Source organism: Acinonyx jubatus, chromosome B2 (assembly GCF_027475565.1).
Source record: "Acinonyx jubatus isolate Ajub_Pintada_27869175 chromosome B2, VMU_Ajub_asm_v1.0, whole genome shotgun sequence".
Taxonomy (NCBI): domain Eukaryota; kingdom Metazoa; phylum Chordata; class Mammalia; order Carnivora; family Felidae; genus Acinonyx; species Acinonyx jubatus.
In genome coordinates this window covers 8,900,580-8,927,855 of record NC_069385.1, presented here as the reverse complement: position 1 = coordinate 8,927,855, position 27,276 = coordinate 8,900,580, and the positions used below count along the sequence as shown (strand labels likewise).

At 42.9% G+C, this 27,276-nt stretch overlaps 1 long non-coding RNA gene across 2 annotated transcripts in view; it reads left to right on the top strand.

Moving 5' to 3' along the window:
- The window catches only part of LOC128315458 (uncharacterized), a 97,716-nt gene extending 70,930 nt beyond the window's left edge, over positions 1-26,786 (top strand). For both annotated transcript variants that reach the window (XR_008298230.1, XR_008298229.1), the window contains exons 3-4: positions 14,305-14,374; positions 20,964-26,786. This is a non-coding gene — a long non-coding RNA (uncharacterized LOC128315458). The remainder of the gene's footprint in view (positions 1-14,304; positions 14,375-20,963) is intronic.
- Positions 26,787-27,276: the final 490 nt, after the last annotated feature.

Below are 27,276 nucleotides of genomic sequence, written 5' to 3'. Positions count from 1 at the left end.
TGTAGGGCTTGAACCTATTACCTTGAGATTGAGAGTCCATGCTCTACTGACTGAGCCAACCAGATGCCCCTCCAAGTGTTTTAATAATAAAAGCAGTAATAATAAATGAGAGTTATTGCCTTCTCCATTACTTTTTTTGAAAGCACCAAGAGTCAGCAAAAGGACATTTCCTCCCAGCTCATATTTAGGAGACTCCCAGCTTTGTTTTAGGTATAAATAAAAAGCATAATGTGATAGATCAAAAGAAAAGCAGAAAGCCAGGCAGAGAGTAAGCACTTAATAACGAAAAGAAAAACTTACGGAAGAATCGGAACTTATCAGACACTTTGAAGGATGAATAAAGACTCATGAGTACACAAGACTGTTGAAACATTCCTTCTTGACAAGGACAAACTTATAAGTTTTCCCTTCAATCTTAGCGGCTACCACCATGTACCAAAACATAATTATTGTGAAGCTGGGAAGAAACAAATTCTGAATGTGTAGGAAATAGTCATCCTAGAAGTAAGATACTTCTTGGCTTCTGAAGTCTTCTCAAGCTCTTTTTCTGTGAAGCTCGTAACTGGGATTCAGCAGAACTGTGGGAAGGGGATAGTAGTGGCTTTGGCTGGGGGTGAAAGAGCAGAGTGCCAGGGGTGAGGGTGGTCCTCCCCGCCCCTGATTTAGGACAGAAGGATCGCTCCATCTAGAGGAGAGCAGACCTGAGCTGAGTAAGAGGAATGGACTGAATAGTGAGTGCAAAACAAGGGACCCATAAATATCATTTAGCCTCAGCATATTTTCAAAATATTTCAACCATCCCCAAAGCACATGGAAGCTCTAATACATAACAGTGGACTTCGATGATGCTGGGGCATCTGGAAGGCTTGGTTGGTGGGGAGGGAGAGGTTGAGGGCAGAAGAGAGGGCAGGCACAGGTCATCTTTGCAATTCTTCCACGTTTCCAAAGATTAGCAGAAGGGATTCCGCTGGCCATCTGCAAAAAGTCCAGTTATTCTGCAGGGCAGGCTGACCTGCCATCTGAAATATATGGATTTGCAACAACACTTTTCTGCTTGAAATAATAGATAAGAACTACCATTGCATTGGGTTTTCCCCTCTCAGGCTGCCACCAGGGCACCTCAGGTTATTTGGACTGCAGAGATCCAGGACAAATGGCCAGTGGCATTCCCAGTTTAAGCACCAAGGAAGAAGTTGCCATACATTTTTCTATGGTTCTTATCATTTGGAAATTTTCTCCCTTCAAAGATGGCGCCCTTGCCGTGTGATCACAGACTGTTTCTTTGGAAGTAAACAGACATCTAAGTCTTCCTCCTAAACTTATTCTTGTGAGAGCTGGAGTGCATCAAGGACTCAGACTTTGCTAGAACTTGGTCTTCAGTGCCTTTTCCCGAGCACATTTTTGTTTCCAAGGGAGCTGTATTTTGTCACATGTGGCCTGTCAAGAGCAGTAAATGATGGTGGGTATTTTTAAAGTTTATTTATTTATTTTGAGAGAGAGAGAGAGACAGCATGCAAGCTGGGGGAGGGGAAGAGAGAGAGAGATTGAGATAGAGAATCCCAGGCAGGCTCTGTAGTGTCAGCATGGAGCCTGACATGGGGCTTGATCTCACAAACCGTGAGATCTGGCCTGTCATGACCTGAGCCGAAATCAAGAGATGGACACTCAACCGACTCAGCCACCCAGGCGCCACAGTGCTGGGTGTTTTTAAACTCAGACTCCTGAGACAATCCCATCCTCCCACAACTTGAAAAATTTTTAAATATGCTCTTGGTTCTCAACAGCTGCTCTCCCTTCTTCTACTCCCTCCTGTTCCCACTCCCAGGCAAGCCTGCTGTGTTTTACGATCTTCATGACAGGCTTTTACCCACCACCTTCTCAAGGGAGCAGCAGGCTGGGTTACTTTCTGTTTGTTTGTGTTATTTTGGTTTGTCTCTAGGTGGCTGTGCAAACTATAAGCCAAATACACAGTTCTCCCTTTTTTACAGACTCAGTTGATGGCAAGACAAAAGGACACTTCAACCCAGAAAGATGTGGTGCTTTTTATTCATGTGAAGAAGAAAGAAAATCAAGAAATGGTCAATGTTTGGGGTGCCTGGGTGGCTCAGTTGGTTGAGTGATTCTTGATTTTGGCTCAGGCCATGATCCCAGGATTGTGGGATCAAGCCCCATGTTGGACTCTGTGCTGAGCATGGAGCCTGCTTAAGATTCTCTCCTCCCCCCCCACCCCCACCCTGTGCCCTCCCCTGCTCACACTCTCGTGCTCTCTCTCTGTCTCTCTCAATCTCGAAAATAAAAAAATAAATAAATGGTCACTGTCACTGGTTTTTCTCCTGGGAAATGAGGTGGGGTGTTGATTTTCCCCCGCCCAAATCCTTTCTTGGCTTATGTTTTGGACTTTTTTTTTTTTATATTTGTTAAGATAGAAGGTGAAATCATAAGCCATGAAATAGCGATGGGGTGCCAGAGACAACACAGTAGACTGTCTCCTTGTTCTCTAGCTATGCTTCACCTGTGGTCATTAAAACATGACCTCCAGTGGGAGGAACTTTATGGACTAGTGCAAGAGGGGAAGACACAGAATGGGGCCTTTCCTGGGGACAGGGTTTCATGTGATGTGTGGCGTGGTGAAGCTTGTCTGAAGGACCTGACATCTTGCCTCACTCAGACGGGGTTATGAAACAGAGTTGACTCAATACGATGTGTTAGATCTTCAGCTGATATGCAGCCTAGAGCACCAGGAAAGATGCTCTCACATGTGCATGGAAAGTACTGCATTGCTATTCTAGGGAGATGCTCCTTTGTGCAAAGGGGGATGTCCTTTCTCAGCTGGGAGAAGACGGCAACTGAATGGCTATGCTGTCTGGGAATAGGTTAAGAAATCCAGGAGGCCACGCTGGCAGTCCCTCTGGCTAGGGAGATAGAATTAAAAAGCTGGATTATCTGCAAGTTTTCCCTTGGTGAGGCTGATTAAACAACTGTGGAATGCCTACAAAGCTGGGAAGAAAAGTAGGTAAAAGTGAATTGGATTTACTTTCCTCAGCTAATGGATGTGACCTTGCTAGTTCATTGGATTTCATCAAACAGTGATGAAAAAAGAGAATTCGGGATTAGACAGTACCCCTGGGTCAAGAATCCCACAATTATACCTGATAATACACTTCTAGAATGTTTGCTTCCTGTTGCCCGCAATTTAAGCTCTTGTAGGAAGTTTCACTTTATAAGGGAAGAATGCTTTCCCAGGGAGCCCTACAGTGAGTGATTCCTTCTAATTGGCAGTTGAGACATCCAGCTGACAAGTTGGGGCTCCTCATGCCTCTGAACCAAAAGGTAAGGAAGAGAATTATCTGTGAAATAATAGAAGCCGTGTATCTTGGTTTCTGCCCCCAGTTCCCGGCATAGAGCTCCTAAAATACTTATAATTTCCTAAGAGGTAAGAGCATTTAGCAGCATCTTTTGTTCTAACATTTGGTCTTTGATCCTGGTTCCTGGCACAGAGCTTCTAAATCCCTTGGAATTTGTTAGGTGATTGGAGTGTCTTTTGTCCTAATAAAGTGACTTTTGGTAGGCTCCTGAATAGCTTCAAGTTGGAGGCTGATCACCAGAAAGACCGAGGCACAATTAGAAACATGGAACTTTTAGGGGCGCCTGGGTGGCTCAGTCAGTTAAGCATCAGACTTCAGCTCAGGTCATGATCTCACGGTTCATGAGTTCAAGCCCCACATCAGGCTCTGTGCTGACAGCTCAGATTCTGAGCTGCTTCAGATTCTGTGTCTCCTTCTCTCTCTTCCCTTCCCCCACTCGTACTCGCTCTCTCTCTCTCAAAAATAAACATAAAAAAAAAAAAAAGATGGGACTTTTAGCCCCAACTCTCATCCTGTGGGAAGAGGAGAGGGGCCAGAGACTGAGTTAAAGATTGATCACGCCTATGTGATGGAGCCTCCATAAAAATCTCAAAAGCATGGGGTTTGGAGAGTTTACAGGTTGGTGAACACCTCCACATGCTGGGAGGTGATGCACCCCAATACCATGGAGACAGAAACTCCTGTGCTCAGTACCCTTCTGGACTTTGCCCTATGTGCCTCTTTATCTGGGTGTTTATTTGTATCGTTTATCATATCCTTTGTTATATAATAAGCCAGTAAATGTAAGTAAATGTTTCCCTGAGTTCTGAGCTGTTCTAGGAAATGATTGAACCTGAGGAAATGGGTGGTTGGAACCCTGATTTATAGCACTGGTGACAACCTGGTCCTGGAACTGGCATCTGAAGTGAGGGCAGTCTTGTGGGACTGAGCCCTGAACCTGTGGAGTCTGCACTAACTCCCAATTAGTGTCCAAATGAATTGAATTGTAGGATACCCTGCTGGTGTCTCAGAGAATTACTGGGTGTGTGAGAAAAATGCACACATCTGATGTCAGAAGTCTTGTGTGGTAGCAGTGTGAGAGTCAAGGAGAAACACTGTTTTCCCAGTCATGACCCCACAGACTGTGGTAGGTCATCCAACCACCAAGTGGAAATTTGGTTGTTTCAGCACTACAAGGGCAGGGAGGTATATGTCTGGAATGCAGAGGATTTTCTGGGTCCCTTAGTACTTCCATGTCCAATGGAAAACGATAGCAACCAGAGAAGAGGAGGACCACTGAGGATTCTGACCCCTTTGGAACAAAGGGTTGAGTCACTGTGTCAGGGAACTTCAAAAAGCTGAAGACTTGGTTGAGGACAAAGGAAGCACAGAATGGATCATGGAGGAAAGGAGTTACACAAATTAACCAGTTAGAGAGGAAGACTGTAGAAACCAGGCATATTTCCTCAAATGCTCTCTCTGTGTGTGCATCAGTGTGTGCATATATATTCACGTAGCTCTTCTCTCTTTACAACAGTGAACACATCTTGTTGGAGGCTAACCTACAATTTAGTCTTTAGGTAATGCAACATTTGGTTGGGAATGTGATTGAATTTGAGGAATAATTACCCACGTTTTCTTTGCATCTCTAAGCTTTGCTTCTTTTTTTTCCCTCCCCTCCTGCCTTTATTGAATTGATCACATTTTCTTTTACCTCCTCATATCCCCCTCTAATTGTTTGGAAAGCATACATTCTATTTTTATTATTTATGAGGTCATCCACAATTTTTGACATGTGTACTTGACCTTACATTTTCTAGAGGTGATTTATGTTTCTGTCTTCTTGAACAGGAATGGTTTAGCTTCTTTCTGAGCTCTTCCATCTTTTATGGTATTGGCATCTATTATATGAACTCCCCACTGATTTCAAGCAACACTCAATTAGCCCTTATTAGTATCGGTACCAGTCAGTAATGACTTAGATTCTGTAGGGCATTTTACCAATTTATTTGGCTGCCCTTGTTTTGGGGATCTTCATCTTTCCTTTTGGATTCAATTTCCTTCTTGACGAAGTACACCTCTTAGTAATTTTTTTCAGCAAGACTCTGTGGGCACTCAACTCTCTTTGTCTATGTATGTCTAAAATTGTCTTTAGCTTTAAAATTTTAACTTTGAATGACAATTTAGCTAAAATTTAGATTTCTGCAATGACAATTGTTTCCCCCTGAGTATCTACAAGATATTATTCATGGCCTCTGGCATCTACTTTGGCTTCTTAGAAATCCACTTGTAGTTTATTATTCCTTTGTAGCTCATCTGTTTTGTTTTCCTTTGGATAACTTTAAGATTTTCCTCTTTACCTTGGATATTCTGCAGTTTTATTACCATGTGCCTACATGCTTTTATTTATATGGCTCTAGATTCAGTCTACTTACATAATATGAAGACATGTTTTTCCTCCCTTTGAGAAAAATTCAGCTCTTATCTCTTGAATATTGTCTCTCTATCTTGTTCTGGAACTTTGGTTAGACACATATTGGCCTTTTCATTCTACCCTGTGTCTTTTATATCTCACACTTTATCTTTCTGAACTAAATTTTAGGTGATTTCTATATTCTAGTTTGCTACTCTTCTCTTCAACTGTATATAACTTACTATTAATTTTTTAATGTTTATTTATTTTTGAGAGAGAAAGAGAGAGGCAGAGAGAGAGGGAGACACAGAATCCGAAGCAGGCTCCAGGCTCTGAGCTGTCAGCAGAGAGCCGAAATAGGGCTTGAACCCATGGAACCATGAGATTATGACCTGAGCTGAAGTCAGATGCCCAACCAACTGAGCCACCCATGTACCCCTAACTTACTATTAAACCCACCTATTGAGACTTAATTTCCATGCTTTTTGTTTAATTTGTATAGTTTCTGTTTGAGTTTTAGGGGAGGGATCAATTTATCTTTTTCCCCCTGCACTATTTTGTTACTATATATTTCTTTTTTTTATCCCTAAATGTTTTAAATATATTTAAAATCTCTTCAGATTGATTTGTTATCTCTGGTTTTGATGAACAAATGTTACCATTTATTGTGTTTGCTAACTGCCCATTTTGGTAATTTGTTTCCTAATGTGATTTGGATTCTGAACTCATTTTTAGGAAGGGTTGTTTTCAATGGGATGCTCTTGCTTATGGGAATATTTTTATGGAGCAGTTCAGTGTTTCATACAAGCCCCTAGTAAAGCATCTACAGGTATCTTTAACCAGATGCCTCATCTGGCTTCTCATCAACCAGAATGGAGTCACATGTCTGTATGTCTATTCCTGAGCCAATCAATTGCAAGGAGGAAAGAATACTCTTAGGCCAATCAAGTTCACCCCAATTCAGCTGAGAGTTGTTCAGCTTCCTCTTAGGAATGCAGGCAGCTGAGAAGGAGTGGATACCTAAGAAAAATCAGGGTTCTATTAGAAAGAAAAATGGGAGGGGCACCTAGGTGGCTCAGTTGTTAAGCGTCCAACTTCAGCTGAACACATGATCTCACGGTTCATGGGTTCGAGCCCTGCATTGGGCTCTGTGCTATCAGCACAGAGCCTGGAGCCTGCTTCAGATCCTGTGTCTCCCTCTCTCTCTGCCCCTCCCCTACTTGTGCTCTGTCTCTCTCTGTCTCTCAAAATTAAATAAAGGTTAAAAAAAGGAAAGAAGAAATGGGATATGTACACTCACACTGTAACACTCCTAGAGATTTCAAATTTGCAGAGACGCTTAGGAGTTAATTCAATAGAGAAATTCTTCAACAGTTGTGGAAGGAGAGGGGAAAAAAAGAATAATTTTAAAAAAAAACAAACCCAAATACTCATAGAACATACTTTGGTCAACTGTCATTTATTATATTCTCCAGAAATGCCTCACATTTTCATGAAAAGCAACTTTCCACTGTGTGCCTTTGTCTTTTTTCCCTTCTATTTACAGGAAAAAAAAACACAAGTATGACAGCCATTTGACAAAGAAAATGTAAACAAAATGATCTCTAAATTTCAGATCTGACAAAACAAAAATGTAGCATTAACAATATTTTGAATTAATCTGTGAGGACACTGTGATCCTTTGAAGGGTTCAAAGTCATTTGAAGAAAGGAAAAGCCATATTCACATTTTGATGGAGAGCTTTGCCTGGCCCTTGGTCACACGCATAGTAGTTAAGTAACATTATAGGGAACAGAGTGTCTGGCTCCTGGTTCCAGCACCCTGCCCAGCCACACAACTTTGGCACCAGGTCTTTACCAGAAGCAACCAAGGTGGGGCCAAAGCTCTGTGAGGTTTTGCTAACACTGGTCTGTCTTCCTCTGTTCAGTCAATATTTGATGAATGCCTACTACGTGTCAAGAATTAGACTAGGTGGTGACAGGCTAAGGAATGAGTGAAGTTTCTGCCTTCCTTGGAGCTGACTGGAGGAAAAAATACTATGTCAGACTTTATTTTTAAACCTATGGATATTTGAATTCCTCATTACTCACAGAGATATGTGCCACTTTATTAAAAAGTAACAGCAATACTAATCATAGTGGTAGGTGCTAAAATACCCCAAATTCGACATTGTAGATATCTAGATCCTCCATTTGCTTATGTGACTTCTTCCTGCCATTCACTCATTCATTTATTCAACTGATGTTAGACGAGGTGGCAGAGAAGACCTCTCTGCAAAGGTAACAGGGGAACATGAGAGTAGGTGGTGGGGGCTGGCTGAGGCAAGGAGAATATTCCAGAGAACGGAAGGCATATGCAAAGAACCTGAGATGGGGAAGAGTGTATTCCCTTCTTGCCTGAAAGCCACCAGGGAGCCATGCTCCCATGCTCCCCAGCTCCCTCTGGCGTTCCCCTCCTCCCCTTGGGCTTTCTCCTTAGTCTTCCCCTTGGTTGTGCCCTATCTCCCCTTCTTACTTTCTCTTCTTATCCTTTCTTGTGTTCCCTCACCTCACATCTCTCCTATCTTATCATTTCATCCTTGAACTTTAAGTCTGCCTGGAAACTGGTTGTTTTCTGGCCATAATGTAATTGTTTAAACTGAAATCTATTGAGTCTGTGAACATGCTTGGAATTGTTGCTGGTCTTCCTGTAAACCCACATTTAGACACCATATTGTAAACTTGTCATGATCTCATATATAAACCCTGTGAGGAAATCAGCATTCGTTCATCATGTCAAAGTTTGCATGGTGCCTTTATGCATGTTACCTCATGTAACTCCAGCCCTAACTTGTCAAGGAGGTGTTCTCATGAGAAGACCAAGGTTGTAAGGACTTTGCTGAAATCTAAAGGTTAATAAATAGTGGAGGTGAGTCTGAAACCCAGGACTTCTGACTCCAAATAACTTCTTTGTCTTTTCTATAAATCATACCATTGCCCTGAATAAAGATTGAAGGTTTTATTTTAATAACTACAGGACATCTTACACAAGGCTTACATTGAATAGGGTTCAGGGTGTCAGTTGATTTTTGAGATTGAAACTCTTTAATTTAGATCAACTATCCTTCAAGATGGCATGGACAGAACAGATGAAAAAACTCACTTTTATCTCCCTTCTCCCCATAGAACTAGGGTCATATTTATTTGTTCAAGTGGATTTTTGTTCAACTGATTTTCTGGATTTTCTAGATCAGGAGATGACATACGTTTTCTGTAAAAGGCCAGATAGATATTGGCTTTGTGTAACTGCTCAACTCTGCCATTGTAGTGTGAAAGCAGCTATAGAGAGTATGTGAATAAGTGAATGGGGCTCTGTTTCAATAAAACTTTATTTATAAAAACAAGCAGCTGACTGAATTTGGCGCCCAGGGAGTCATTTGCTAACCCTTGTTTCAGATAAATGATCCCTAAACAAGAGGATGTTTGTTTCTCATTCTCATTTCTCATAAAATGCCCAGAGGCAGGCAGTTCCCAGTTGGTATGGCAGCTCTCTTCTGGGAAGTCCTATGGGTCCAGTGGCCCTTCTGCTCACCACTCACCATCCCTCATCCTTAGATCTGAGATGACAACATCTAGTTCCAGGTAGTAGGATGGGAGACAGAGGAGTTGAGAGAAGGGCACATGCTGACTGACTCTTAAGGAAAGTTCCCAGAAGCTATTGCATGACACTTCCTCTTTCATTCTACTGGCTGGAGTTAATGGCCACTGGTTGAGTTGCAAGAAAGTCTGGGAAATGAGATTTTCATTCCGGGGGGCCATGTGCCTGATTTAGAATCTACTACTGTGAAAGTAAGTGAGATGGGATATTGGGAGAATTTGTCCCTGCCACATATTGCTTCCTTTGTTCTGTAGCTGAATTTCCTTTGGGTGATTGCTAATATAATATTAAACAGCGAGCACCCTTTTCTTTTGTCTACAATAGGAATGCTGCTGATGTTTCACTTTTAAGTATGATTATAGCAGATTTCTGGTAGAGATCCTTTATCAATTTAAAGAAATTTTATTCTGTTTTTGGCTTGCTTGCTTGCTTATTTATTTATTTATTTATTTATTTATTTATTTATTTAGAGAGACAGAGAGAGCCAGTGGGGAAGGGGCAGAGAGAGAGAGAGAGAGAGAGAGAGAGAGAGAGAGAGAGAGAGAATTCCAAGCAGGCTCCACCCTGTCAGCATGGTGGCTTGCTGATTTTTTTAAAATTTATTTTTAATGTTTATTTTTGAGAGAGAGAGACTGAGTGCGAGCAGGGGTGGGCAGAGAGAGAGGGAGACAGAGAATCTGAAGCAGGCTCCAGGCTCCGAGCTGTCAGCACAGAGCCCGAAGCAGGGCTTGAATTCACAAGGTGTGAGATCATGACCTGAGCTGAAGTCACTCAACTGACTGAGCCACCCAGAAGCCCCACTGATTATTTTTTAATCAGGATTGAATAAGCTTTATGATCTTCTGATGAGACAGGTCTGGCTAGCCTCATCTTTATATGGTTCATAAGAATGACTTTAAGGCCATCTGAACTGAAAAGTGTAGGATTCCTCACATAGATGAGCAGGGCTTTCTCAGTGCTCCAGGGAAGACTAGCCATGCTGCCTGTGCTTCAACCTCTGATTTTACCCTGGGGAAAACCAAAGATGCCTTTATATGGAATCGCCTTTCTGGTTCTCTGCAGAGTGTCTGCTCTGTCAGACTTGTTTGTGGCTGGTGTATTATGACAATTCTCCATCCTCCTGTCCTGTAAACTGTAAAATAGTTTAGTGAGCATTTGCCCTGGGCATCCTTCTTCCTGTTTGTATAGGCTTGTCTCAGCAGATATTAGGGGAGTTTATTGTTTCCTGTAAGGATAAAGCCTAATCGCAGATTCCTTATTGAAATTAGAGTCCTCTCTATGTTTAAAAAAAAAAAAAAACCTCCCAAATCTCTGGTAGAGAGTCTACTGGAAACACCCATTAGAACAGCTTCTTCCCCTCTGACTTAATCAACTTTCTGTTTGTATGTAGCCTGGGCCTAATTCACCTGCCTTCTCCTCACTACTTTGAAGAAATCTTGGATTTTTTTTTTTCTAGACTGATGGTACCTACTTGTCCCTTCCTAAAGAAACTGCTATGGTCTGGTCTTCATGCCAGGTCCTTCCTGTGGGAGGGAGTCCTGTGTCCGGCATGCCCAACCAGCTCTGTCCCGTTCGCTGTTCACATCCAGGCAGAATATTCCCTTTGTCTTTTGTCTGCCACAAAGCACATATCACCATCAATTCAAGCCAGACGAGCCACACCACATGTGTATTTACCACATCTCTTCTCTCTTAACATAGTGACCAGCTGTGTGTGCGACTGAGCATATTCTGTGAGCCCGTGTCCTGTAGCAGTCACAGCTGACCCTCAGGGGGCATGTATCACAAGAAAGACATACACTTTCGTGGTCCTAAGCCACAGGGATATTTGAGTTGTTTGTTTCCTACAGCATAACTTAGCCTATCCTGACTGACACAAAGAGTTAAAGAGATTCTTTATTGCAAGACTTCTTAGCCCTTTAAATAATGTTGTGTTGTATGAATGTCCAAGATGGAGATGATGAGATGTACTGGTTTCCCAGTCTTAAGTCCCAGCACCTTCTTAACTGAAGCATCTACTGAGGCTTGGACTGCTGTTCCAAAAAAGACAAGTGGATATATCGTTGTTCATGTTTACCCAATTAGGTCACATGTCTCAGGCTATGAGTCTGGAGTTCTTTCTTGTCCAGCAAGAGAGTGGATGCAGAATTGAATATGAGAGAGAGGCTAATGTCTGGGAGGAGACAAGAGCCCTGAACAGGGGTTTCATTTCTGTATTTGTTGAGCTCTCAAGATCTTACACACATGGTGAACATGAAGAAAACAAGATATTACCCATGTGGTGAACATGAAGAAAACAATCAGATAGTAATCGTTAACTTATGTGTGTAAGAAGCAAAGGGTTTAGGGGGCAAGTGGAGTTTGTGATCAGAGTGCAATAGTATATTGGTGTCAGATGGAAAGTAATTTCCTGCGGGTGATGTAACAAGTTACTTGTGATCCCATTACAATATCTTGCTAGCTTACCTTGGACACTTTCACCCCATGGTGGTGGCTCCACGTCCTAAGCTTTTTCCTAATCCATTTATGTAAGTAGAACCTATTTCCCCACAGTCACAATCCCCTCAGTGTACCCCCCCCCCCCCCCAGGGACCAGCACATGTGTGGCACAGGGTTAAGTTCAACAAAAGCTTGTTGGTAATAAAAAAAAATATGAATCCATCCCTGTCACCTCCATGACCACCCATGTGAACAATTTATTTATTTATTTGCAATATCAGTTTCCTGTTTTGGGAATTGAGTTAAGTGCTTTATGCCTCCTGCTTAAGTCAGATGAGATCCTGTCTAGCCAGTGGAATGATCACTGACCTCTCTGGGTGCTTCTTCTGGGGCAGCACTTGGGAGGCAGAGAGCTGTGTGAGAAGCTGATTTCCAGAAGAGCCGAGGAAGGCAAATGAGTAGGATTCTAATGTTAAAGCTGGGCAGGAATCACTGTGCATCAGAGATCCAGTTTTATTTTATTTTATTTTATTTTTTCAACGTTTATTTATTTTTGGGACAGAGAGAGACAGAGCATGAACGGGGGAGGGGCAGAGAGAGAGGGAGACACAGAATCGGAAGCAGGCTCCAGGCTCCGAGCCGTCAGCCCAGAGCCCGACGTGGGGCTTGAACTCACGGACCGCGAGATGGTGACCTGGCTGAAGTCGGACGCTCAACCGACTGCGCCACTCAGGCGCCCACAGAGATCCAGTTTTAAGGCCCGTGCTAAAAGGTCTTCAAAGTAGGATAATGGCAATCGCTCCTTAAGAGATGTGGCTGTTAGGCGGAAATGGTGCAGCCATTTTTTTTTCCTCTCAAACAAATGGGACCATTCTTTTCTCAAAAGCCATCGCAAGAGAAATTCCTGTGTTCAGGAGAGAAGGGAGCAGAGTTGGTGGAAAACATTTTGGCCTCTAGTTAACGTCAATGCCGGAACATCAGGGGAGCCGTCAGAAGCTGCCGGGGTCTGTGATTTCCGCTGCCTCTGAGCTTTAAGAGAGGCAGCACCTGAGTAATAGCACCACGGCCCACTCGGTGGCAGGTGGGAGGACAGGAAAAGTCAAACCACAGAGTGGGCTTCTTAGCTGCTGGAGCAGTGGCCTCTGTCCCTACCCTTGAGGGGGCTCGGGAGGCCCGGGGGAGGAAGGCAGGCTGGGTGTGAATGTGAAGGTCCTGTCGTGGTTTCCGTGGTAAACCATGGGTTTTCCAGACCCCCCGATTTCAGGGCCTACCCCACAGTGGCCGCCCACCCTCCTACCCCGCTGATCCAGCACAGGTCTCTCTACCCAAGCCCAGCTCCACAGAGGAAGGGGGCATTCGGCCCCTTCTCACAGAAAAGGGAAAGCACTTCTCAAATAGGAGTTTGATTTGTGAGCGATGAAGGAAACACAAATAAAACTAGAGCTTCATGGATCCAGGCATTTGTTTTCAAGCCGGTATTTATTGGGGACGTTTATTGTACCTGGCACTGTGATAAACATTTGCCAGTCATTTCCTCTGCAAGCCTTCCCACCATGGCTGTGCGGCCCCTCTGCTGCCCTTCACCTTCTACACAAGAGGAGACTGGCGTCCCCCATGGCAGAGATGGGACTCCATTCAGGTCCAGTTGAGCCCCCAGCTTCTGCCCTTTGCCACGCTGCTGCCCTGTATGGCCATTTTGAAACATTCCGGCTGAAATGGTGATTCCATGGGAACTAAATTCCCTTACTGGGTCAGCATTTCTCTACTTTTCCAAAGAAAGTTTGTCAGTCTCCTGCTCGGTGGGAGTTCAAAGTGAATGAGTTTCACCCAGCCCAGGAGGCGTCTCCATTCAGTGCAGTTATGGGGGACAGGGGACTTCCTGGTGGAGGTGTCAGCAAGGGTGAAGGCCCAGAAATGGGAGAGCACAGGATGTTTTGGAAACTGTAAGCATTCCTGTGCACACGTTGGAGGGTGGGGTAGAGGGCTGGAGGTGTGTGTCAGACCAGAGAGAAGTGTCCTCGATGCCATACAAAGTTGGTGGGCCTCATGCAGCAGGCTTGTGATACTGGAGATGGTGTTTGACAGTGAGAATTGGAAATGATGGAAGAGAGGTGAGGCGGGCGGCCTGATGGAGTCAGAGTCTTAGAGGAAGGGTCTGGAAGGTGAAATCGGGCTGGGCAGGGAGCAACCGTCAGTACAAGAGAGGAGGAGGGCCTGGCATACAACTACTTAGGCCACGGGTTAGGTGCATGGCCTCAGCAATGAATGAATTTGGGGGAAGGAGGAGTTTTGGCTTCTGTCTGGGCCACAATGTTCATCCCTCACTAAAGAGGACCCTCTGTCTTGACCTTATATATACATACCCCCTGAGTTTTCAGGATAGGCATTACCTAAGTGGAGGGTGACGAGTTTTAGGCTCCTGTATTTCATTTGCTCACTTCTAGTGTTTGTCTCACCAGCATACATTTGCAGGTAGACCTTGCCCCCGTGGAAACTCCTGGAGGAAGTTGGAAGTCATCAGAGACACAATGGGCTTCGAAAGGTAAAGCTGGTGTCATCTTTCCCTATCGTCCCTCCTGGCCTTACTCTGGGTTTCCTCTGGGTTACAGAGAACAGCATTCTAGGGCTCCTAGCTTATAGAAAATAAAAACACTTGGCACTTAGTAAAACCGAACAAAGGCCTGCAATGAGGAAATATTAACCCTGGACCGTTCAAGGATAAAGTCTCTTATAGAGAAAGACATTTCGATCACCAAGACATAAGAGATGCTTTTAGAGGACATGTGGCTGTCCAGCAGAGAGCAGGGGAAGGCAAATTCAAGTGACCCCTTTAGTTGGCATCCTTGGTAAAATTGGGTTACAGCCTCCTGGGATCAATTTTTTATTTTATAATTTTTCCTTAAGTTCTGTTTTGTTATTTTCACTAGCTATATCAGAAAAGTCGAGCCCAGATTAACTACTGACATCTGAGCCCAGACCCATGAGGCCCCATGTAGAGTCCAAAGCATAGGCTTGGGGGCAAACCAGGTTCAAATCCCAACCTTACTGTTTATTTGTGCTGTGATTCTAGGTAAAGAAGTAACCCAAAAATTGGCTTCCCCGTCTACACACTGAAAAGAAAAATACCAATGATGGGTCAGATTATGAGGGTCAGATTACAGAAATAATATAAAAATGTTATCGTAGTGCTTGGCATATAACACAGAATCAAATGGTAGCTCGTATTGTGTCCCTCAATCCACAGGAACCAAACCCACGAACGGTGGCATTAAGGCACACGGGTAGGCACACAAAAGGTTTCAGGGTCCAGCACGGGTGTCTTCCTCAGCTTCTCTCGGGAGACAGAGGTAGGCAGCCGGTGTTCACTGTGTTAACGAAACAGAGACCCGACCAAGGTCTCTGCAGCATGGACTTGGACACCCAGTGGGGTCCTTTTCAGGTCAGGCTTTAACCGTACGTGACAGGAGGTGCAGAACCTTCAAGAAGCCTAAGAGTAACCCAGAACCCTCCCCATCCCTTCCCATCTAAACTCTGGGCCTGTCCCACCTTGGGCACCGCAGGAAGTGGTCTGTTTGTGGACACTGGGCTGGTCACTGCCTACGTCTTTTAGTGGGAAAGTGCCGGGCAGGGGACGGGTCATGGGCTTCTCCTGTGTATACAGGGCCATGGAATACACTGAGCTTCTGGGAGAGGAAAGGTCCCTTCTTTCCCTCTGTCCTTGCTCTGAGTTAGGGCAATAGTGTTCACTGAATGGAAGAAATAGTCTCAAGGGCCTTTTTTGTAAACCGAACCTTCATTCCTGTCAGTGCCCCCTAAATGTGTCACCAATAGGGAGCAGAGAGGAAGGGGAAGGGGAGCTGCCCTCCGTGTTGCCGGCCCCAGCCCCTCTCCCGGTCCACACTTGGTGACGGGGATGTCCACCCTACAACCAACTTCCCTCATCCTTACATTTAGGAGTTCCTGTGAAAAACAGACCTGGAAGAAGGGAATCCGTGACTAAAAGAAAAACAAAAACAAAAACAAGAAACCAAAAGACCTTACAGGGATTTTGAATTAGTTACACCCCCCCCCCATACTATTCTTAAAATTTACTTACTTTCAGTTTTTAAATGAAGCACCAAGAACTTGACACATTCACATTAAATGTTTACTAAGTTCCCTACAAGGGAATTCGATGACTTCAGTTTGTGGGTGAGGGAACATGTGCCCGCCCACACGCACAGAGCCCAGAAACTACAGGAGAGGGATTGAGACTGTCACCAGAGCTCATGTTCCCTTCAAAACTCTGTTTACACACCGCGAAAGCTGGCCACCTCAACTAGGGGAGGCAGTCCAGCAACTTCTCAGTCAACACGCGTTTCCCAAGAAAAGAGGATAAAGCAAATTTCTTTGGCTCATGAACCTGTTGTCTCCAGAGCCGGGCTGGAAACTGGCAGTGCCCCTGCAGCAGCTGGCACACCAAAGGGTGCCCCTGCGAAGTGGCAGAAAACAAAATATCCCACATTTATGGTGCTAGTTATATGTTCTACAAAAAGGACTTAAACATTCGAATTAACATTAAAAAACAAAATTTGAAAGGGTTGGTTTTTTAGTAAAGTGGATTTCATTTGGAATTATTTGTTTAACGTTTTTATATATTTTGAGAAAGAGAGAGGGAGAGAGAGTGCACAAGCAGGGGAGGGGCAGAGAGAGAGGGAAAGGGAGAATCCTAGGCAGTCTCCATGCTGTCAGTGCAGAGCCTGATGCAGGGCTTGATCCCACGAACCCTGAGATCACGACCTGAGCTGAAATCAAGAGTTGGATGCTTAACCGAGTCACCCAGGTGTCCCTCATTTGGATTATTATAACCAACATGGTTTAGCAACATTTTGTTCATGTGAAAATGGTAACGTTGCAATCTACAATTTTGTGAATTGTGGAATTGAAATCTGCAAATTTATGAATCCATCTCCCCATCTGGCAGGTAGTCTGTGATGATGCGAACGTTGCTAGGTACCTTGCAGAAATGTCACCTTAGTGCCTAGATAGAGAATCGCATATTCGGCTTGCTGAATCACACCTAATGTGGCCACCTGTCAGCTGTCACTGCACTGATATTTCTAAGTGTGTTTGAAAATCACCTTATGTGTTCTTCAGCTCCTCTACTACCTCTGTTTTGTTCCTGCAGTAACTAGATGTGTTTATTTTATACAGCTGACCCTTGAACAACACCGGGGTCAGAAGTGCCAACTCACCAGAAGTCAAAAACCCACGTATAACTCTTGATTTCCCCAAAACTTAACTCCTAATAGCCTGTCATTGACTGAAGGCTCTACCAATAACATAAACAGTTGACTAACACATATTTTGTATGTTATATGTATTATATACTGTATTCTTGCAATAAAGTAAGTTAGAGAAAAGAAAATGTTATTAAGAAAATCATAAGAAAGATAAAAAACATTTACAGTACCATACTGTAAAAAAAAATCCGTGTATAAGTGGACCCGCACAGCCAAAACCAGCGTTATTCAAAGGTCAGCTGTATATTTTCTTTTCAGAGGGGAGCGACTTTCAAAATACAGAAAAAAAAATACAAGCAAGAGAAAAAGCAACCCTCCATAATGTGCCTGCCCAAAGACATCTGTTTTAGTTTCTATGGGTTTATATTTTGTTTTGGTAGATGGTAGATGTTGGAGCCTCTCTTCCTTCTTTGTTTTTCTTCACAAATTTGTCTTGGCTGTTTTTGCACATTTAAGAATTTAAGAAGCAGTTTTATTTAAAAAAATCCCCTGGGGATTTTGATCGGCACAACGATGACAGAGTGATTTGGGGGAGAAATGAGAGCTTCACGATTCATCTCCCCATCCATGAATATGGCATACCTCACCAGTACTGAAGTCTTCTTTTATTTCATATTTAATCAAAATGTTCTCTATAAAGGTCTTAAACATTTTTCTGAGATCTGTGTCTCAGTTCTAATGATTTTCTTTGCTATTGCAAACTAGATATTTTATTTCTATTTTTACATTTTAAAACTTTTATTTCCAACTTTTGATTTTCTTTGTACTTTTTTCTACTCATCAAGGTGCATTTTAATTTTGCTTTTCTAATTTTCTAATAATTATTTTCTAATAATTTTCTTATTTTCTGATAATTGCATTTAAGATGTGAACTATAGAACTTAGGCTAGTTTTAAAGTTCCATATCTCATAGTCAAACAAGAGATCCTATTTTTTGATAGTAAATTTATTTTAATAGTATGGTCAGAAGTTTTACCACAGTTATATTTCAAGATTTTGGAAAACAAAGATGAAATCTGTGTATACTATTATCTGTACCTGAAGAGAAATAAGTTTCACAGTGAACCAGGGTGAATAGATCAGTTGTGCAATGATGTCAGTCATGAGAATTCATTTTGTTTCCATGAAAGCACTGGTGTTGCATCATCTACATATGAAATAGTTACAACTCAATCTATTTTAGGATTTAAACAAAATTGTCATTTTTCCTTCGATGGTATTTTCTTCCAATTGCTGTTTCATAATCCATTAGCCTCTTATGATCTGACGTGGTCAGCAATAAGTGATTAATAGAATAAGGTGACTGATTGTATTTCACTGAAATTTTAAGCAATATTGCCCACAGTGGAACAATTTTTTATAATGGAAAATGAAAATATTAAAAATTTTAAAAAGCAAAAAATTCTTCTCATCAGTCTGAACTATACTTCCCTTATTTTTTTTATTAATTTGTTTGATGTTTATTTATGTTTGAGAATGAGAGAGAGAGAGAGAGAGAGTGAGGAGAGAGAAGGAGACACAGAATCTGAAGCCGGCTCCAGACTTCGAGCTGTCAGCATGGAGCCAGACGCCAGGTCTGAACTCATGGACCATGAGATCATGACCAGAGCCGAAGTCAGATGCTCAACTGACTGAGCCACCCAGACGTCCCTATACTTCCCTTATGTTTATTATAAAGTATTTATTTAATGTACAGTTATTAAAATAAAAAAGTGATATAGATTTTATTACATTTTCATCTATTGCATACAAAATCAGTTACAAATATGTAGAAAACAGTTTTTGAAGCAGTTGAAATTTATTCCTGTCCTAGACAATCAAATGGAGTAGATTTTTAGGTTCTAATTAAATTCTCAAAACTTAATACTTGTAAAAGGTAAAAACCTTTGGAATCCCATGAGCTACAAATATATTTAAACCTATTCAAATTATAACAAAAAAACATCCCATGAACCAATTCTCAAATAGTGGAAAATACTAGTTACATTTTATATTTTAAGACTATATTTATTTACATAAATAAATTGCACTTTTGTTTTACTCATTGCAGACAACTTGAAATGAAAGAAAAATATAAAAAGAGTAAACTTTTGGATAACTAGTGGAATTTTGAAAATAGATTTTGGAGTAACTTCTCTATTTGGGAGCATAAACTTTCTAATTTATATGCAAGGGCAGGTGCAGTTGACAAGCCTGTGTATAAATGACCTGGGGAGATGGGAGATCAGCACAGGCCGGGTTCCTCTTAGGCTGATTCTTTTCTTAATTTTTTTAAAAAAAATTTTAATGTTTATTTATTTTTGAGAGAGAGACAGAGTATGAGCACAGGAGGGGCAGAGAGGGAGAGGGAGACACAGAATCTGAAGCAGGTTCCAGGCTCTGAGCTGTCAGCACAGAGCCCGATGCAGGGCTCAAACTTGTGAATCGCGAGATCATGACCTCAGCCCAAGTCAGACGCCCAACAGACTGAGCCACCCAACTGTCCCCTTTTTTTAATTTAAAAAATTTTTTTTATTTTCGAGAGAGAGTGCAAGCAGAGGAGGGAGGCAGAGAGAGAGAGAGAGAGAGAGAGAGAGAGAGAGAGAGAGAGACAGAGGAAATATCTCAAGTAGGCTCCACGCTCAGCACAGCCCAATGCAGGACTCGATCCCACAACCCTTGGATCATGACCTAAGCGAAAATCAAGAGTCAGGTACTCAATTGACTAAACTACCCAGGCGCCTCCTTCTTCTGCTGACTCTGGCCTGTTCCTTCCCCAGGCCTTTTCCCACTCCATGTCTGACCTTTAATGTGTCTTCCCTGGCCCACAGGTGCTTTCACCTGGTTCCTGTTGAGCTACTCTGTGTAAGAGCTTGGGGTCTAGAGCTGGTCTGCTTGGGTTCAAATGTCAGCATCTCCACTTAACGTTAGTCCCACAAATGGGGGACTAATGTTAAGGGGAGTGAGTCTTCAAGTCTTCTAACCTCTCCTGGTGTCCTCATCTTAGAGAGGAATATATTGATAGCACCTGTGCTGGATTAGTTATTGGTCCCAGTCTTCACAACCCTGTACTACAATTACACATCAACACCCCTGACATGGTCTCCTGGTGGGCAGAGTGCATGTCCTTGACTCTTGACCTTGGGATTGGCCATTGGACTTATTCGGACAATAGGATGTTGGTGTACATGAGACAAGCAAAGGCATGAAACGTGCTCGTGGGGCTGGGTGTGACCCCTTGCATTTCTGCCATCACCATTAGAAACACATGCCCTGAGTGTCCTGCGGTCCCAGAAGAATAAGAGACGCTGGGGAACACCTGAACTTACCCTATTGTGGGTGCTAGGTCAGCCAGATGCTGGATGACCTACAGATAGGTGAGCAAGTAAGTGCTTGTTTTTTTATAAAGTACTGTGTTTTCAGATAATCTGTTCCATGTTAGTTTTACGACATTAGTGGACTAATAGAGTACCTGATATATAAGGTGGTTGTAAAGATAAAATTAGGTACTGGACTAGGTAAAAAATTTACAGTAACCACTCAGTGTTGGGTTTTTGGTCTGTTTCCAACCCTCTGTGTCACACTCTGGCTCCCCAGCTGCCTTTTCCCAGTGAGCTGATTTTCCAGTGTGACACTCTCTTGTGAAAGGCACCCAACTGCACTTATAGTGGTCATGCAGTCATGACCCCAAGCTGATTCCTTAGATAGAACCTCACAGTCAGAGGGCTGATACCTATAAGGTAGGATCCTCTATGAATACAATCATTTCATAGTTTTCTGGTAGTTAAAATGAGAACACTACTCGGATAAAAAATACTTAGAAAGATTTTATTACAAAATTTTCATTTCTTCCGTCTTTTCCCTCATCAGTGTACACCTGAACAATCAAGATAATATCTTATTCCTGTGGATGGAGATCCCTTTTTCAATGAAGCCAATGACTCCAAGAAAAACATTATCTAAGCCCAGATAAGTAAAATGAAAGTTAATATCAGCTTTTCATTTCTTAAAAGTGCCAAAAATGAGCCAGGGTTTATTTTTCAACAAAGGCAAATAATTTAAGTAACTTCACTTGACAAAAGATAATGCACTGCGAGGTGGTACTGTAGCTCTGTGACCTGAGCAAATACGCAAAGTGTGATACAGGAACCACATGACTTCACAGAGCTGTTGTTGGTAACGAAATATATTAAGATGTGCAAAGCGATAAACATGGCTTCTGGGCCAGAGCAGGGTGTGAAGGAAATGACAAACATTATTCAAAGTTGGCACAGGCTAAGTGGAGATGGGTACGGAGAGGGTCATCCCTTCCTAAGTAGCCAGCAGGGAAGGTAAGCGCAGGGGCAGCCATGGAAGTCGGGGACAAGCCATACCTAGAGCTTTTTTATACATTTTATCAAATGAAAAGCATTTCATGGATAATTATGAATAAATATGAATCTTGGGATGTCTATTTCTATTTTATCTATTTGGATCACATTGACGATGGCTTTTTGCCAGTTTGTCAAATTATTATGCTTCAACAAGAAAAATCCATTAATTCTGTAGCTTTGTGATAGTCATAATTTTCTCAAGATTGCCAAATCATAAAGTGAGTTTGCATTAAAGCTGTACTCAAACTTTAACATAATCTGTGATTACATCAAGTAGTGATTGAGAAGGGTTGAAACTTAGTGAGCAAATTGTCTTTGTGATTTGTAAAATCTTATTTCAGTTTGGTGTGTTATTTCATGTTATGCTAACATTAGCTAATATTTTATATAACTTGTGAATAACTTTTAATAGAAAAATATGTTGAAAGAAAAGGATTTTGATATATGTGTCACAGCAAGTCACTTACTAGATGATCCCCCTCTGATTATCCAATGGCTTCTCCATTGCCTGGTCCAATTCCCAAATCTCAGTACTCATATTACTTGACTTATGTATGGGATGCCCATATAATTCATTATCGGACTGGGCTGCATTTCAGAGTAAAAGAGGGCGCTATTAGTAACAACACCAGAACAGAACCAGAGGAAGCTGGGATGGTCCTGAGCAAGTCAGGGTAAATGGTTACCCTACCTACCAGCAACATTTGATAGAGTAAACCACTATTTCTTTCTTAATGCACTTTCTCCACTCAGTTCTAAAACATCATACTCTCTTGGTTTTCTTCCTACTTCACAAGCCTCTCATTCTTGACCTACTTGGATGGTTCTTCATCTTCTCCCCAACCTTTCAACGTTGAAACCTCCTAGGACTCAATCCTTGGTCCCCTTCTCTCTCTCTTTTTTTCCCCACATGCACTCTTCTGGTAAGCTTATCCAATCTCATGGCTTTAAATATAATCTGTATGCAGATGTGATGGTTTTAAAAGTATGTCCAGGAATCCTTTGGAATATCTGTCCTCAAAAGGTGAAGCTTAATTTGACCTGCCTTGAGTGTGAACGGGATTTTTTGATTGGCTTCTACTTAATAGAGTAAGGCAGAAATAATTGAAGGTCATTTCCAAGTTTAGGTTATAAAGAGGCATCAGCTTCCATTTTGAATAATTCCTCACTGTCTCTTGGGTCACTCATCCTGAGCTAAGCCAGATACTATGTTGTGAGAGGCCCACATGGTGAGGATCCAAGGCTACCAACAGGCATGTGGGTGAACATGGAAGTGTATCTTCTGAGATCTGCCAACTGCTATGTAAGTGAACTTGGAAGCTGATCTTTCCCCAAACTAACCTTCAAATGAGACTGCAGCCCTACCAACACCTTGATTGCAGTCTCAAAGCCAGAACTATCTGGCTGAGTGGCTCCCAGACTCCTGATCCACAGACACCTTGGGGGTAACAAATGATTGTTGTTGTAAACTGCTACGTTTTGAGTAATTTATTACCTAGCAACACATAATACAGTCAATTCCCGTATCCATCTGTCTCCCCACTTTTTCTTCCAGATGTCTAACAATCATCTCAAACTCAACAGGTCCAAAACTGGACTGCTTTATCTCACACATCCAGAACCTACCCCATCCCAGTCTTTCCCATTGCAGTAGAAGGCCACTCCATCCTTTTGGTTTCTTGGACCAAGAGATTTTAGTCCTTGTTTGCTCTCTCTCTGCCTCAAATTTGGCAGATTGGCCTTATCTCTGATAAGGGCCACCTTTGTTTGATAACAAAGTTTGTTCAGAATCCAGCCACCTTGGACTACACTTATTGCACCTTCTCTGGGCTTAGCCGCCATTGTCCCTTGCCTGGATTACTGCAGTGATCTCCTAACAGCTCTCCTCCTTTCTGCCCTTGTCATCTCCCCTGACCCTAGGCTATTTGCAGCAAAGAAGCCAGTGTACTTCCTTTAAAGCACACATGAGATCACAGTACTGCTCTGCTACAATGTTTTCAATGGCTTACCATCTCACTTGGCCAAAAAAGACAAATCAGGTCCTCCTAAGGGCCCACCAGGCCCTGCTTGACCTGGCACCTGTTACCTGTTGACTGCCTCTCAGCCTCCCACACTCGTTTCCTGGCCCATTGGCCACCTGGCTGCTCCTTTACCATGCCAGGCACACTCCAGCCTTCAGGCCTTTGCTTTTCTGTTTTCTCTTCCAGGAAGGCTCTTTCTCCTGATGCCTCGGCTAACCCTTTCATTTCCTTCATATGTCTGCTCAAAACTGCCTTTTGCAATGAGGCCTGTATTGTTCACTCCCTTCACTATTGGAACTGCCTCCCCTCTGGTATGAATTGCCAGTTCCTTTTACGCAATTCTATTTTCCCCCCATTGCAATTTCCAACATACTAGATCATTTGTTATGTTTCTTATCTGATATTTTCTATTGCCTCTTGCTAGAAAACAAGCCCCGTAAGAGCCCCATAAGATATTTTCTATTGCCCCGTAAGTGCCTAGAATAGTACCTTACATATAGACATGCTCAACAAAAATTTGTTGAATAGATGAATGAATGGTTATATGAGTAGTGCCATCATCTGGGGGAAGAAACATTGAGGCCAATAACTCAAGAAGAAATAATTTTTATGGATCTTACACACCAGACCAAAATGGCAAATATCAGTTTATACACTTCCATTAGTCTGCTTATTTGCCGAACTTGGCCCTTGGTGGTTTCCTTCAGGGCAGCAGAAATGAAGTGTGCAGGCTCTGAAACCTGAATGCCTAAGTCCTGGGTTCAGCTCCACCACTCACTGGCTTGGTGACCTCGGGAAGCTGCATAACTCCCATGCCTCATTTGCCTATCTATAAAACAGAAAATCACCCTTTAATGTTGAAGTTTCCAAGGGCTCACACTGTGGTCTCCTTTCCTTTTTTCTTCATACTCACTCTTTTGGTGATCTTATCTGGTGTCATTTGGTTTCAAATATGATCTGTATGTCGGTGAGATGGTTTTAAAAATATGTTCTTGATTCCCTCAGTATATCTTCTCCCAAAATGTGAAGCTTAATTTCCTCCTTTTGAGTGTGGCTGGACTTGTTGGCTTATGTCTAAGAAGAGACTCTGGTACAAGGGATGGGATGTCACTTCCTACCTGATGGGAATTTTTCGAGAACTAATCAAGTTACTACAAGTGAAGGGCTCTGAACAGTGCCTGGCACAAAGTGAGCAGACACTGTTGTGTTTGTGATATTCAGCAGGTTTGCTCTCCGGGTGGCCCTAAAATTTCTCTTTCCAAATGTGCTGCTTTGGATAAGGCTTGATGAGTAAATTTTTGAAAAGCATGGGAAATAAATAGATATCTGTTATTTTAGTGAACAGACACAAGCAATCTCAATTTTCAGTCCTGCTGGAGCCAGGATGGGCTATGTCAACGTGTGAATGAGGGCATGTGGTGAAATCTACAATGAAGTCACATTTTTCAGCCCAAAACAGTTAAAATCATTTAAGTTTATAGAAAACATGGGAAATGCATTTATATAGCTCTTATTTAAAAAATAATATTGAAGATGTATCTATTTTATTCTGAAATATGATTTTTGGAAAAAAGATCTGTGAAGCAAAGGGAAGGTTATTAAATATTGGTAAATATGTCAAGCAAAGGTGTTAAGCTTGAAAGTTCCTTAAGTATGTTAATGACGTTAATGTTAAAATACATTAAATTAATAAAAGAGGGCAGCTGGGCTAGCCATGAGGACATATGACCTGTGCAGTCACGTGGGTCCCCATGTTCCAAAGGTACTTATGTGTGGTCTCATGCTCTGCTCTTTGAACAAGGCACCCCATATTTTCATTTCAGCCTGGGTTCCGCAAATTATGTAAGCCAGTACTGGAGTTGGTAATTATCAACTGTGAACTTCGACTGCCTCAGGGGTAAAAGGAGATTTCAAAACCATCTGGGCAGGTTATGAAATACACTTAACTTCTTTGTATCTCATACTATTTATAGTGAAACGCAACCGAAAGCATTTTTCCTCTGGCAGTGGAAGCAAAGGGTATGTTCTTGTCAATAAATTTCTGTGGCTACCATAGATCTTCACTCACCGATGCTAATAACACAGATCTGAAAATAACTATGTGGCTCATACATAGTTCCACAATACTTTAAAAATCAGACATCAAATCCTGTAAAAATACAATAACACTTCTTTAAAATAGCTCCTCATTATACATATTTGAATATGCTTCCAAATACATCCTAAAAACATACAGAACATTCTACTCTAAATGAGATAAATTGGATACATTCCCCAAACACATAGGAGTTTCAGTCTTTGAATTAAAAAACAAAAACACCAACAAAAACTAAAGTAAACTCAAGAGTTAGCCATCATTCTTTCCCTCTGTCCATCAAGGGGGGCAGACTAATAAACTTTCCTGCTACATTATAAACTCTTTGAGAGCTTGGGCTCTCTGTCTTACATCGCCAGAGTGCAGCAGGAAGCCATAGGCAGAGGAGACCCTTCAACCCACGCCAGTATTGATTAGCTACTACATTATTAACAATTAACTCTTAGGCTAGTAGAGGAGATTGAGATCTCTTCTCTTTTTGGACTGAGGGTGAGGCCTCAGAACCCTTCCTGGAAAACTCTTCAGAAAGGGTTCCTCTTCATAGCAAACACAGAACATCTGTGCCAGTCCTGTTCTAACCTTTTACATGTACTCATTCTTTTCCTCCTCCTCTCAAGCCATCCTGTAAGATAAATACCATTTTATCCCCATTTTACAGACCAGGAAATCAAGGCACGTAGCGCGTAGGTTATAGTTAGCAAATGGCAGAGCTGAGAGATTCAGTCTCAGCAGTGTTGTCCCCAAGCGTATGATTTGTGCATTGGGCCACATCTCCAAGCAAGGGTTCGAGTTAGCCACAGGAAGAGGGGTCGGTGGTCAGAGCAGCAGGGACGGAGGTAAGGAGGCAAGAGGAGCCAGACCCACTGGGAGGGATGAAGGTGGGTCACAGGGCCAGGCCACGGAGCCACGGAGAGTGTGGGGACATGTGATGTATCTTCCAAAGTGCTGTCGCCCTGATTCTCCTTTGGGGAAGTGACAGGGAAGGATTCCTGTATTCATATCCTTTTAAAGCAGTGGCGCGAAGGCTCAGTCCTGGACCCGCGGGCTGGCTCTGACGCCACGTGGCAGGTCCGCGGCGAGGTCTGGCCCACGGCGCCCCCTGCGTGTGCGAGGTGTGCTCGCAGCTCGCTGTCCTTTGCAACAGACGCCGGCGGCCCGCACTCCTTCCCTCCCCCGCTCCACTGCGGGGACGATGAGCCGGCTTTGAGGAGTGGGGGGGGCGGGGGGGGGAGGGGCTCGTCCGAAAGAGAGAGAGAGAGAGGGAGGGGGCGGGGGCGAGGCTCAGCGCGCGCCTGCGCAGCGTCCGGGCCGCCACCGGCGGGGAGCGGCCGCTTCCCTTTCTCGGGATCTTTTGTGCTCGAGACCGAGAGAGGGTCAGGATTTCCCCGCCGCTGTTTGTGACCCCGGGGGATTTCTCGGGGCTCTGAAAACACAGCACATCCCCTGGCCAGGAGGGATCAGGGGGCAGGATGCCAGATGTTTTGAATTCTTTGAAATCTCTAAGCATCTAGAAAAAATAATCATTGGGGCTAGATGCGAGCAGCTCTTTAAAATGTGGCACATTTCCCCCCCAAAGCTTAAAATAGAACGTTTCAAGGGAAATCAAATGAGAGTGAAAAATTCGCAAGTGCTCTTCTTGCTATAAAGCGGGAGGACAGTGTTAACAACCTCCTCCTTTCCCGTGTGGCTACAGT